Source organism: Thalassophryne amazonica, chromosome 11, assembly GCF_902500255.1.
Source record: "Thalassophryne amazonica chromosome 11, fThaAma1.1, whole genome shotgun sequence".
NCBI lineage: Eukaryota > Metazoa > Chordata > Actinopteri > Batrachoidiformes > Batrachoididae > Thalassophryne > Thalassophryne amazonica.
The window spans coordinates 74362013-74372480 of NC_047113.1; positions in this window are offsets into that span (position 1 = coordinate 74362013).

Sequence of the window (10468 nt, forward strand, 5' to 3'; positions counted from 1 at the left end):
AATACTAAATTAATTTGTCATTTGACTTTCTATGGAATAGACATAAGTAGAAAGTTCTGTGCATGTGCACATGCATGTGTGTCTAGTGCAGTCCCCATGCGCAACAATGGAAGAGACCCATCCCTACTTGGGTTTTCATCAATTGGAACCAGTGCACTTTTCCACTCGTCTCACTTTCCAAGATGTTCTTAAACACTTAAAGACTCCACTGCCATCTCTGGTAAATACAACCCCTGGCAAAAATTATGGAATCACCGGCCTCGGAGGATGTTCATTCAGTTGTTTAATTTTGTAGAAAAAACGCAGATCACAGACATGACACAAAACTAAAGTCATTTCAAATGGCAACTTTCTGGCTTTAAGAAACACTATAAGAAATCAAGAAAAAAAGATTGTGGCAGTCAGTAACGATTACTTTTTTAGACCAAGCAGAGGAAAAAAATATGGAATCAATCAATTCTGAGTAAAAAATTATGGAATCACCCTGTGAATTTTCATCCCCAAAACTAACACCTGCATCATATCAGATCTGCTCGTTAGTCTGCATCTAAAAAGGAGTGATCACACCTTGGAGAGCTGTTGCACCAAGTGGACTGACGACTCTCTCCAACACGAGAGATGTCAATTGAAACAAAGGAGAGGATTATCAAACTCTTAAAAGAGGGTAAATCATCACGCAATGTTGCAAAAGATGTTGGTTGTTCACAGTCAGCTGTGTCTAAACTCTGGACCAAATACAAACAACATGGGAAGGTTGTTAAAGGCAAACATACTGGTAGACCAAGGAAGACATCAAAGTGTCAAGACAGAAAACTTAAAGCAATATGTCTCAAAAATCGAAAAATGCACAACAAAACAAATGAGGAACGAATGAGAGGAAACTGGAGTCAACGTCTGTGACCGAACTGTAAGAAACCGCCTAAAGGAAATGGGATTTACATACAGAAAAGCTAAACAAAAGCCATCATTAACACCTAAACAGAAAAAAAACAAGGTTACAATGGGCTAAGGAAAAGCAATCGTGGACTGTGGATGACTGGATGAAAGTCATATTCAGTGATGAATCTTGAATCTGCATTGGGCAAGGTGATGATGCTGGAACTTTTGTTTGGTGCCGTTCCAATGAGATTTATAAAGATGACTGCCTGAAGAGAACATGTAAATTTCCACAGTCATTGATGATATGGGGCTGCATGTCAGGTAAAGGCACTGGGGAGATGGCTGTCATTACATTATCAATAAATGCACAATTTTACGTTGATATTTTGGACAATTGAAAGGATGTTTGGGGATGATGAAATCATTTTTCAAGATGATAATGCATATTGCCATAGAGCAAAAACTGTGAAAACATTCCTTGCAAAAAGACACATAGGGTCAATGTCAACGAGCAGATCTGATTTGATGCAGGTGTTAGTTTGGGGGATGAAAATTTACAGGGTGATTCCATAATTTATTCCTCAGAATTGAGTGATTCCATATTTTTTTCCTCTGCTTGGTCTAAAAAAGTAACCGTTACTGACTGTCACAATCTTTTTTTCTTGATTTCTTATAGTGTTTCTTAAAGCCAGAAAGTTGCCATTTGAAATGACTTTAGTTTTGTGTCATGTCTGTGATCTGCTTTTTTTCTACAAAATTAAACAACTGAATGAACATCCTCCGAGGCCAGTGATTCCATAATTTTTGCCAGGGGTTGTATTTCCATGTCTCCACTGGAATGTCATCTGGACCAAGTGCCTTTCCACTTTTCATCCTTATGAATCCATTGCACTTTCTGATTTACTCTCGCCACATCATCCAGCCTACTTTTTCTCTCATATTTCTTCATTCATTAGCTCCTCAGAATACTCGCTCCACCTTCTTAACACTCTCTCCTTGCTCATTTTAATCTACTACTTTTATCACTCTAACCTGCTGCACATCCCTTCAGGTCCGTTCCTCTGTCAGGCCAATCGGTACACATCCTTTCCTTTCCTAGTGTTCAGCTTCATGTACAGCTCACAATACGACTTTTCCTTAGCCTTTGCCACATCTCTTTTCACACCGCATCTTATTGTACTCCTGTCAACTTTTGTCATCTCTCTGACTATCCCAGTTGTTTGCCATCCACTTCCCATGTACATTCCTGTATTTCTTCATTCCACCAGTCTCCTCATCTTCCCTGCTTTCTTCAGAGCTCTAACCCAGTACCTTCCTAACAGTCTGTCTCACCATATCTGCAGTAACTGTCCAGAATGACTTCACTTCCATCCTGAATTAATTTCAGATTGAAGGAATCTGTCTTCCAGGTTGCCAGTTGCAGCCTTAAAAGGCCTTAGAATGCAGTTGTAAGATGTCTGCATTAAAATTTGTTTCTTGTTACACTCTTCTATATTTGATCTGTTGTTTCTGATGAGTTTCATATTTATTTGTGTCTGATTCTATATGTTCTTGTAACCTGAGCTACAGTATCGTATGTCACCAGCAGATGGCAGGAGCGCCTCACTCTTTGACCAGGTGACTTCCTGCTCTGCAGGATGTGGGTTCTGACTAGTAGTTCAGGAATGATCCTTCTACAGTTAGGTTTTGTTGAATAAGTCAGACATTGACTGAGAACCGACCACACTGATGGATTTAGTGCCTCATTCGGTTCAGCCAGCCAATAACGATAAAACAATAACGGCAGTCTGGTAGAAAGTCATGGATGTGAGCGTGTGTGGTCTGCTGGCTGGAGTCAGGCCGGTCCTGATGTTTTCTCCAAACATTTTAACTGACCAGCTTCGTCCACTGTTTCATCATCTCCTGTGAATGTGTCAAGGCTTCAGTTATACGCACTGCTTTTGTCATTTCAAAGGACATAATTCAACACGCATAAAATGATCAATCTGAAGTCGGGCCTGAAATAAATGTGAAAAGTTTTTAATTATCAGAAAAAGCACGAAAAACAGTTTACTTTTACATTCTTTCCCTGCTGTTGCAGTGAGCTTACCAAATATTTTCCATCTTTGAAACACTTTCTGGCAATAAAAGTGTATGATTGGAAACAGATACCAGCATCGCTCCGCTGCTCGGGATTCATTTCATTTCTCAAGATGATATTATAAGTTTTAGACATGCATTAGGGCACCATTATTCTGGGCCCATCAGCTGCTTAAAAAAAATGATTTGATTTTAAAAATGTCTAGACAAACACATCAACTGTTTCATAAATGCTCTTTCAACTTACAAACTTCAGCTTAATGTACAAACAAGAAACAGACTGAGGTCAAACTTACAGAAGTGCTATTAATTAATTCAGTGTGGTCCGTAATATAAAAAGTACAGTTTAAAATAAAAAATCTAAGAAAATATATAAATTATCTTTGACTCCGATAGTGCACTGCAAAAGAGGGATGTCCAAACACATTAAATTTGAGGGAAAATATGTTGCTGCATGGACAGATAATTTCATTTTCGCTTATTTCTACAAAGAAAAAATAAAATACTTGAATCAGCTCAATTAGTTTAGGTGTTACCATTTGACAGAATTCAGTTAAGTTATTTGAAATTAATTTGATAAATTAGATTAACACGTGTTAGTCTAACTTATTAACTTAATTTCAAAGAATTAAATTAATTTAAGTGTTACTAATTAAAGCAATTCAATTAAGTTGGTTCTGTATTCAGTGTAGATTTAACAATCTTAAATGAGGACATCTTGTCAAGTGAAATTATCTGTTCATGGAGCAAGATAATTTTATTTTTTTAAGACGGTGTTTTTATTACCCGAGGCCATCAAATATGGCCATCGAGTATTGTGAAGGCTTTGCGTCTGTCCGTCTGGCAGTAATCTGACTGAACCTATGCTTAGCAGACAGTCTTTAAATTTACAGGGAACATTCTTGGGACACAGACCTTGGACAAATTCAACGATGGCTAACCTTGCCCTACATTAAGAGGTATTTTGAGGTTAAAAAAAATCACATTCTGTTTCAACCCATTTTGTTTTTGAGTGGTGGGTGCCAGCCAATCAGAGTAGAGCTGCACTGTGATGTCAGTGGCTGGTCTCTCCAAAATTGCCTCATTTAGTGTGTTTATATACGTTTCTCATATATTATGTAAACGCAAGCGAGAAATAAACACGTCTAAATCTGAAAACACTGTTTTTGAAAACTAATAACACCTCTGAACTTATTTACAAGACATTTCTCGGGCTATTAACATGGTGACTAAACAGGCTATTAGCTCGCTGCAAAACTTCATTTTGTTTGTGTGTAAATATATCTTCTTTGTCGTATATTATGTAAAAGCAAGCGAGAAATAAACACTTTCAAAACTGAAAATGCCATTTTTGGAACCCGATGACACCTCTGGAGTCATTAATGAGACTTTTTGCAGACGTTAGTGTTCCGCTAACTCAAAACTAACTTTCTATGGAGTTAAATTTGTCTCAATAATACCTGCAAATGCACAGAGGCTGATCTACAAATATTTCTTGATTTCCACACCTTCTGCTCTTAAAATGTAAATATTGTTTTAATTGACTGATTGATAGAGGAGCTTTATTGAATATTTACAAATTGTATGTAAGACAATAGGATCTTAATAATTAATTAAACAACTGCAAATTATAAAAAACACAATGCTCATACGGCTGAGGGCATTTTAGCAGTGTTATATTTTTGTTTTAGAACACCTTTCTTGCAGTGTAATTAAACATCCTCAGAGAGTATAATAATGGATGATTTGTCATTGTGTAGCTTTTATGATTCTGTCTCCAGTGGCTTCCAGTTGGATGCTGGACTAATTTTTTTGTTGGCGTCATAATCATGTCCTCTTGGATTCTAAAAAAAAAAAAAAAAAAAAAAAAAATCACGATAAACACTATCCAATAACATCATTGTATTTAACTCGAGCTTTGAGTTTGCAGAGTTCAGCATCTTGTGGATGAGTGTGTGCTGGATCGGAATTTCAAACCACATTCATAAAGTCTGTGAATCCTCGAGTTAAATGTCACCCCTGACTCAGCGCTTCCTTTGCCATTTTCTCTCTCTGTAATATCAAGAAGTCGCTGGAGAATCATCTTACTAATGACCCTGTATTATATGTTTCCAAAGACTTTAATAATCTCGACTTCTGAGAACATGACATAGTCGGGTTTACTGTGCATACGCAGAATGAAGCTGCATAAGAATAAAAACTACACATGAAGAGTACTCACACACTCATCTTCAGCCGCTTAGTCCAATTAAGGGTCGCGGGGGGCTGGAGCCTATCCCAGCAGTCATAGAGTGTGAAGCAGGGTACACTCAGGACAGTCTGTTGCAGGGCCACAAACAAACAAACACATACACACCTACGGACAATTTAAAGATCCCAGTCCACCTAACCCGCATGTCTTTGGATGTGGGAGGAAACCGGAGCACCCGGAGGAAACCCACACAAACACGGGGAGAACATGCAAACTCCACACAGAAAGGCCACAGGCGGGAATTGAACCCATGACCTTCTCACTGTGAGGCAACAGTGCTAACCACTAATCCACCGTGCTGCCCCACATGAAAAATAATAAACCTTTAAAGTGCTTGGCAGATTTTTTTATTTTATTTTCCTGCAGCATCTCACGCAGGAATAACAAACACATAAATCAAGCTTTATTTCGGTGCCCAGGTCAGACCCACAGCGTGAATAATAAATGTGAATAATCATGTATAATGCAGCGCTTGCTAAGAAATAAGGAGTAAAAAGAGTAAAAATGTCTAAATCTTTGAGAGACTTTGCTTTATGTTCAACAATAGGTTTCAGCAAAATGCTTATTATTATTTTTTAACTTGAATGTCTTAATTGTGCTCCAGTTCAGCAAATGTAGCAGAAAATGTTAAATGTTCAATTCATATTATTTTGAAGTAATTATTTTCTATCTGACACTTGTTGTTCAACATTTAAAATGATAGAGCAATTTGACTGTATGAAGTAAACTCTTCATTACAGTCATACATTATAAACCCAAGCAAAATCATTTCAATTAAAGCTGAAACCCGACATGGCTGGTGGTGGTGGTGGTGGTGGGGTCGCCATGCTCTAAGTAGCTTTCACAATGTTTAATAATTGCTATTTCTCAGCAAATCGATGTACTGCGTGAATGTTTTTGGAAAGCTTACCAGGTAGCCTACATGCCAAGATGGAACTCTCCATGTCACTTCTGGGGGACACTGAAATATTTAGGTCCTTCACTTGTAATTAAACTCACTGTGAAGCAGATAGTGGTTGTCACATTTTAATATTTGTGGTGATATTTTCAAAAAGCAAAGAGCAACTGCAGTTAAACTTTGTGGATAATCTTAGTGGACCATCCTCTCACAACACAGATTATATAAAGGTTATATGGCTGAGGTTAAATCAGAGGTTATCATCTAATAAGCATCAATGACCATATCCCAGGAACTACATATACGTAGTTAGGTTCCTTATGTTCACTTATTAGCTTTCATTGTAACTTTGTGAAAATTTGCAAAACTGTACATTTTTGAAAAGTACACAACAGTAGCCACATCAGCTCATTCCATCTTCCTGGAAGCCACCATGCCAGCCATCTTGGATTTGAAAAATGGCAGCTATAAATGGGTTTTTCAATATCCTGGTTCTAGATGACTGAGGATTTTGATTCCAGTGGCCAAATACACATTTTCAGGGCCAAGGAATCCAAATAACCCAATGACTCAGTATTGTAGCCTTGAATTTTGTCAATTATATCATGATTCCATTTGGGCATGTTGCTCCCTGTTCTTGCATACTTCTGTGCCAAACTGACTCTGGAACTCTTTTGATAGGCGGGACAGTTCTGGTGTGGCCAGGAACAATCTCTTTTTAGCACTAGCATTGTTGAAGGTGCCAATGTGTCCAGACTGAACCTTCATCAGCTTGTCCAAACATTATCATGTGTGATCTGCACTGGTATTGATGTGGAAATGGAAATCTTGGTGACTGAGAGGTTGACTGCTTGAAGTTCCCTCCAGGTCTCAGGATGACTGGTTCTCAAGTCATTAATGTCTGCCATGTACCCAAACCTATTGGCATCTCCAACAATGCCAGTGGTGCCACCTGTGGATTTGTGAAGATGCACCTAAGGAGATGTTATATGTCATGAATCATTCAATTACATCCAAAAGAACAGAACAACTACTTAAAAAAACGAATGTGAATATACCGTTAGTAATTTTACATTGCGGTGCCAGACTGACAACATGCGTATTAGCTGAAGCAGAATTTTCAAGTCATTAAATCATAAAGTAGTTTATTTGTTTTTCTGTTGGTAAAACTAACTTTGCAAATCCTGATTCTGGCTGCATTGTGAGACAACAATTTTATCAACAAAGCTTAAAAAAATGTAATCAGCTGTCCTTTTAATAAATATAAAACCTGAGAAAATACTTTATGAAGCTAAGTTTAATTCTGAAATAAGTCATTTTCTGGACTTATCGAGCCAGCATAGTTTCCGCCAGACGCCTCCATCAGTTGTCACGATGTTAATTGCACGTCAGCCTCTGATGGCCACCTTGTGACCCCTCTACATGGTTGTGAAGCCTCGATCTGTCACGTTGTACCATCAGCCTGTCATTATGTCAGAAGGGGAAACTGTCACAAGTCTACTGGTCCGAGCAACTTTGTGGAGCTTCAGAGGCTTCAGGTGAAAAAGTCATTTCATGTCAACAAAGTATAATATGGAGTAAAATGCAGCTTCAGGGTGGAGCAGCACAGAGAAGAACTTCCGAAAGTGGAAACAAAATTTCAGCTACAGTTTGCCACAAGGCACATGGGTGAATAAACTCTAGATTTGATCTGCTGTCTTGCAATAAAATCCTTCTCTGCTGCATGAAGATGTGACTGGTGCTACAGCAGGCAAAGGTCAGCTTATCCACATTTTTTTCTTTCTTTTTTTTCCCACAAAATCATTTACAGTGCATCCAGAAAGTATTCACAGCACTGCATGTTTTCCACATTTTGTTGTGTTACAGCCTTATTGCAAAATGGAGGAAATTAATTTTATTTTCCCCTAAATTCTACTCATGATATCCCATAATGAGCTCAGATGCATCCTGTTTCCACTGATCATCCTTGAGATGTTTCTACAGCTTAAATGGAGTCTAACTGGGGTAAACTAATTTGATTGGACATGATTTGGAAAGATACACACCTGTCTACATATAAGGCCCCACAGTTGACAGTCAGAGCACAAACCAAGCATGAAGTCAAAGGAATCGTCTGTAGATCTGCAAGACAGGATTGTCTGGAGGCACAAATTTGGGGAAGGGTACAGAAACATTTCTGCTGCTTTGAAGGTCCCAGTGAGCACAGTGGCCTCCATCATCCGTAAGTGGAAGAAGTCTGGATTCATCAGCACTCTTCCTAGAGCTGGCCACCCGCCTAAACTGAGCCTTAGTCAGGGAGGTGATCTAAAACACAATGGTTACTCTGTCAGAGCTCCAGCTCACCCTCTGTGCAGAGAGAACCTTCTAGAACAACAACCATCTCTGCAGCAATCCACCAATCAGGCCTGTATGGTAGAGTGGCCAGACAGAAGCCACTCCTTCTCAGCTGGACGCTGCACTTTGTTCCACTGGCTGCCATGCACTGTGCAGTGGACGCTGTGTATATAGAATAATTATTTTATAGCGGATTAATCATTTTCTCTCTACGTTGGCTGTTGAAAACAGCTCTAATCGCTTCTGGAATGACAGAGGACTATTCCAGCTGCAGCTTTTCCTCTCTCACGTGCGCTGAACGAGGTGGAGAAAGAATTTGGAACAATCTAAAAAGGTAATTATTTGTAATGCTTATGTTGTAATGGCTTGGTAAAACAGTTGCATGTTCATTCCTTCTTATGAGCACTGTAAAAGTGTTTATGATAGCTCTGATGTGGTGTGCTGATGTAATCACTCGCACTCACACAAAGTGTTTTTTAATTGTTTGCGTAATATTCACATGAAGTTCGCGTAATTAATGCATGATGGATATTTTGAACATTTCAAAATTTTCCCCACAGCATGCTGCTGTTTACAAAGGTTTACAACAAGTTTGAGACGAGTTTACTCTCGTGCATGGCAGAGTGCGTGCAAGTGCGCAGATCAGTCGTACAAGTGTCAGGAACTGAAAGATTGAACACTTTGGCGTGAATGCCAGGCATCATGGTTGGAGGAAACCAAGCACCATCCCCACAGTGAAGCATGGTGGTGGTAGCATCATGCTGTGGGGATGTTTTTCAGCAGCAGGAACTGGGAGACTAGTCAGGATTGAGGGAAAGATGAATGCAGCAATGTACAGAGACATCCTGAATGAAAACCTGCTCTTTCAGCAGGACAATGACTCTAAGCACAAAGCCAAGCTATCAAAGGAGTGTCTTCAGGACAACTCTGTGAATGTCCTTGAGTGGCCCAGCCAGAGCCCAGACCTGAATCTGATTGAACATCTCTGGAGAGATCTGAAAATGGCTGTGCACCGATGCTCCCCATCCAACCTGATGGAGCTTGAGAGGTGCTACAAAGAGGAATGGGTAAAACTGCCCAAAGATAGGTGCACCATGCTTGTGGCATTTTCAAGAAGACTTGAGGCTGTAATTGCTGCAAAAGGTGCATCATCAAAGTGTTGAGCAAAGGGCATGAATACTTATGTACGTATGCTTTCTTAGTTATTTATTTTTAGTAAATATGAAAAAAAAAACTCTTCATGTTGTCATTATGGGGTGTTGTGAGTAGAATTGTGAGGGGGAAAAATGAATTTACTCCATTTTATGGTGTAACATAACAAAATGTGGAAACGTGAAGCACCATGAATATTTTCTGTAACTCCTTCAATGCTATCGATATAAACACCAACATTGATGGAAAGATCCAACACTGGCTCAAGTGTGCAGGAATTACCTTGAGCTGGCTTCACACCCGTCATTTCAAGTGTACAGACCTTTGACATGAAACAGCAATCCTTGTCTACAATGCCAACCCTGCCATATGGATCTGAGACCTGGCCCACCTACTGCCACCACCTGAAGACCCTTGAGCGAGTTCACCAACCTGCCTGAGTAGTATCCTCCGCATCAGGTTGGAAGACTACCGCACTGGTATCATCGTCCAGTTTGGTCCAAAATGTGACACCCATCAGTCCTACTCTGACACAAATAATCACATAATCATCCTCATCTATCGCCATCAATTTCATCACTGAGGTCACATATAAAAGCACTCAGGATTTCTTGCCTGAAACGAATACAAGATGGTCTGTTCCATAATTGCTGCACCTCTATTCTGATCTGTCCATCAAATCCAACATTAGCCAGGCATAAGCAGTGATCAGTGATCCCATTAAAAATGCTTTTTAGATCTTCTTTGCTTTTGTGTGTCTCCACTGAACAAACATGCCTTTGTCAGGAAAAAAAAAAAAAAAAAAATGCAAACATCTTAACATTGCACTGATTTGCCAAACATACCTAGCAAATTTTGGACACTGAAAATCTCTC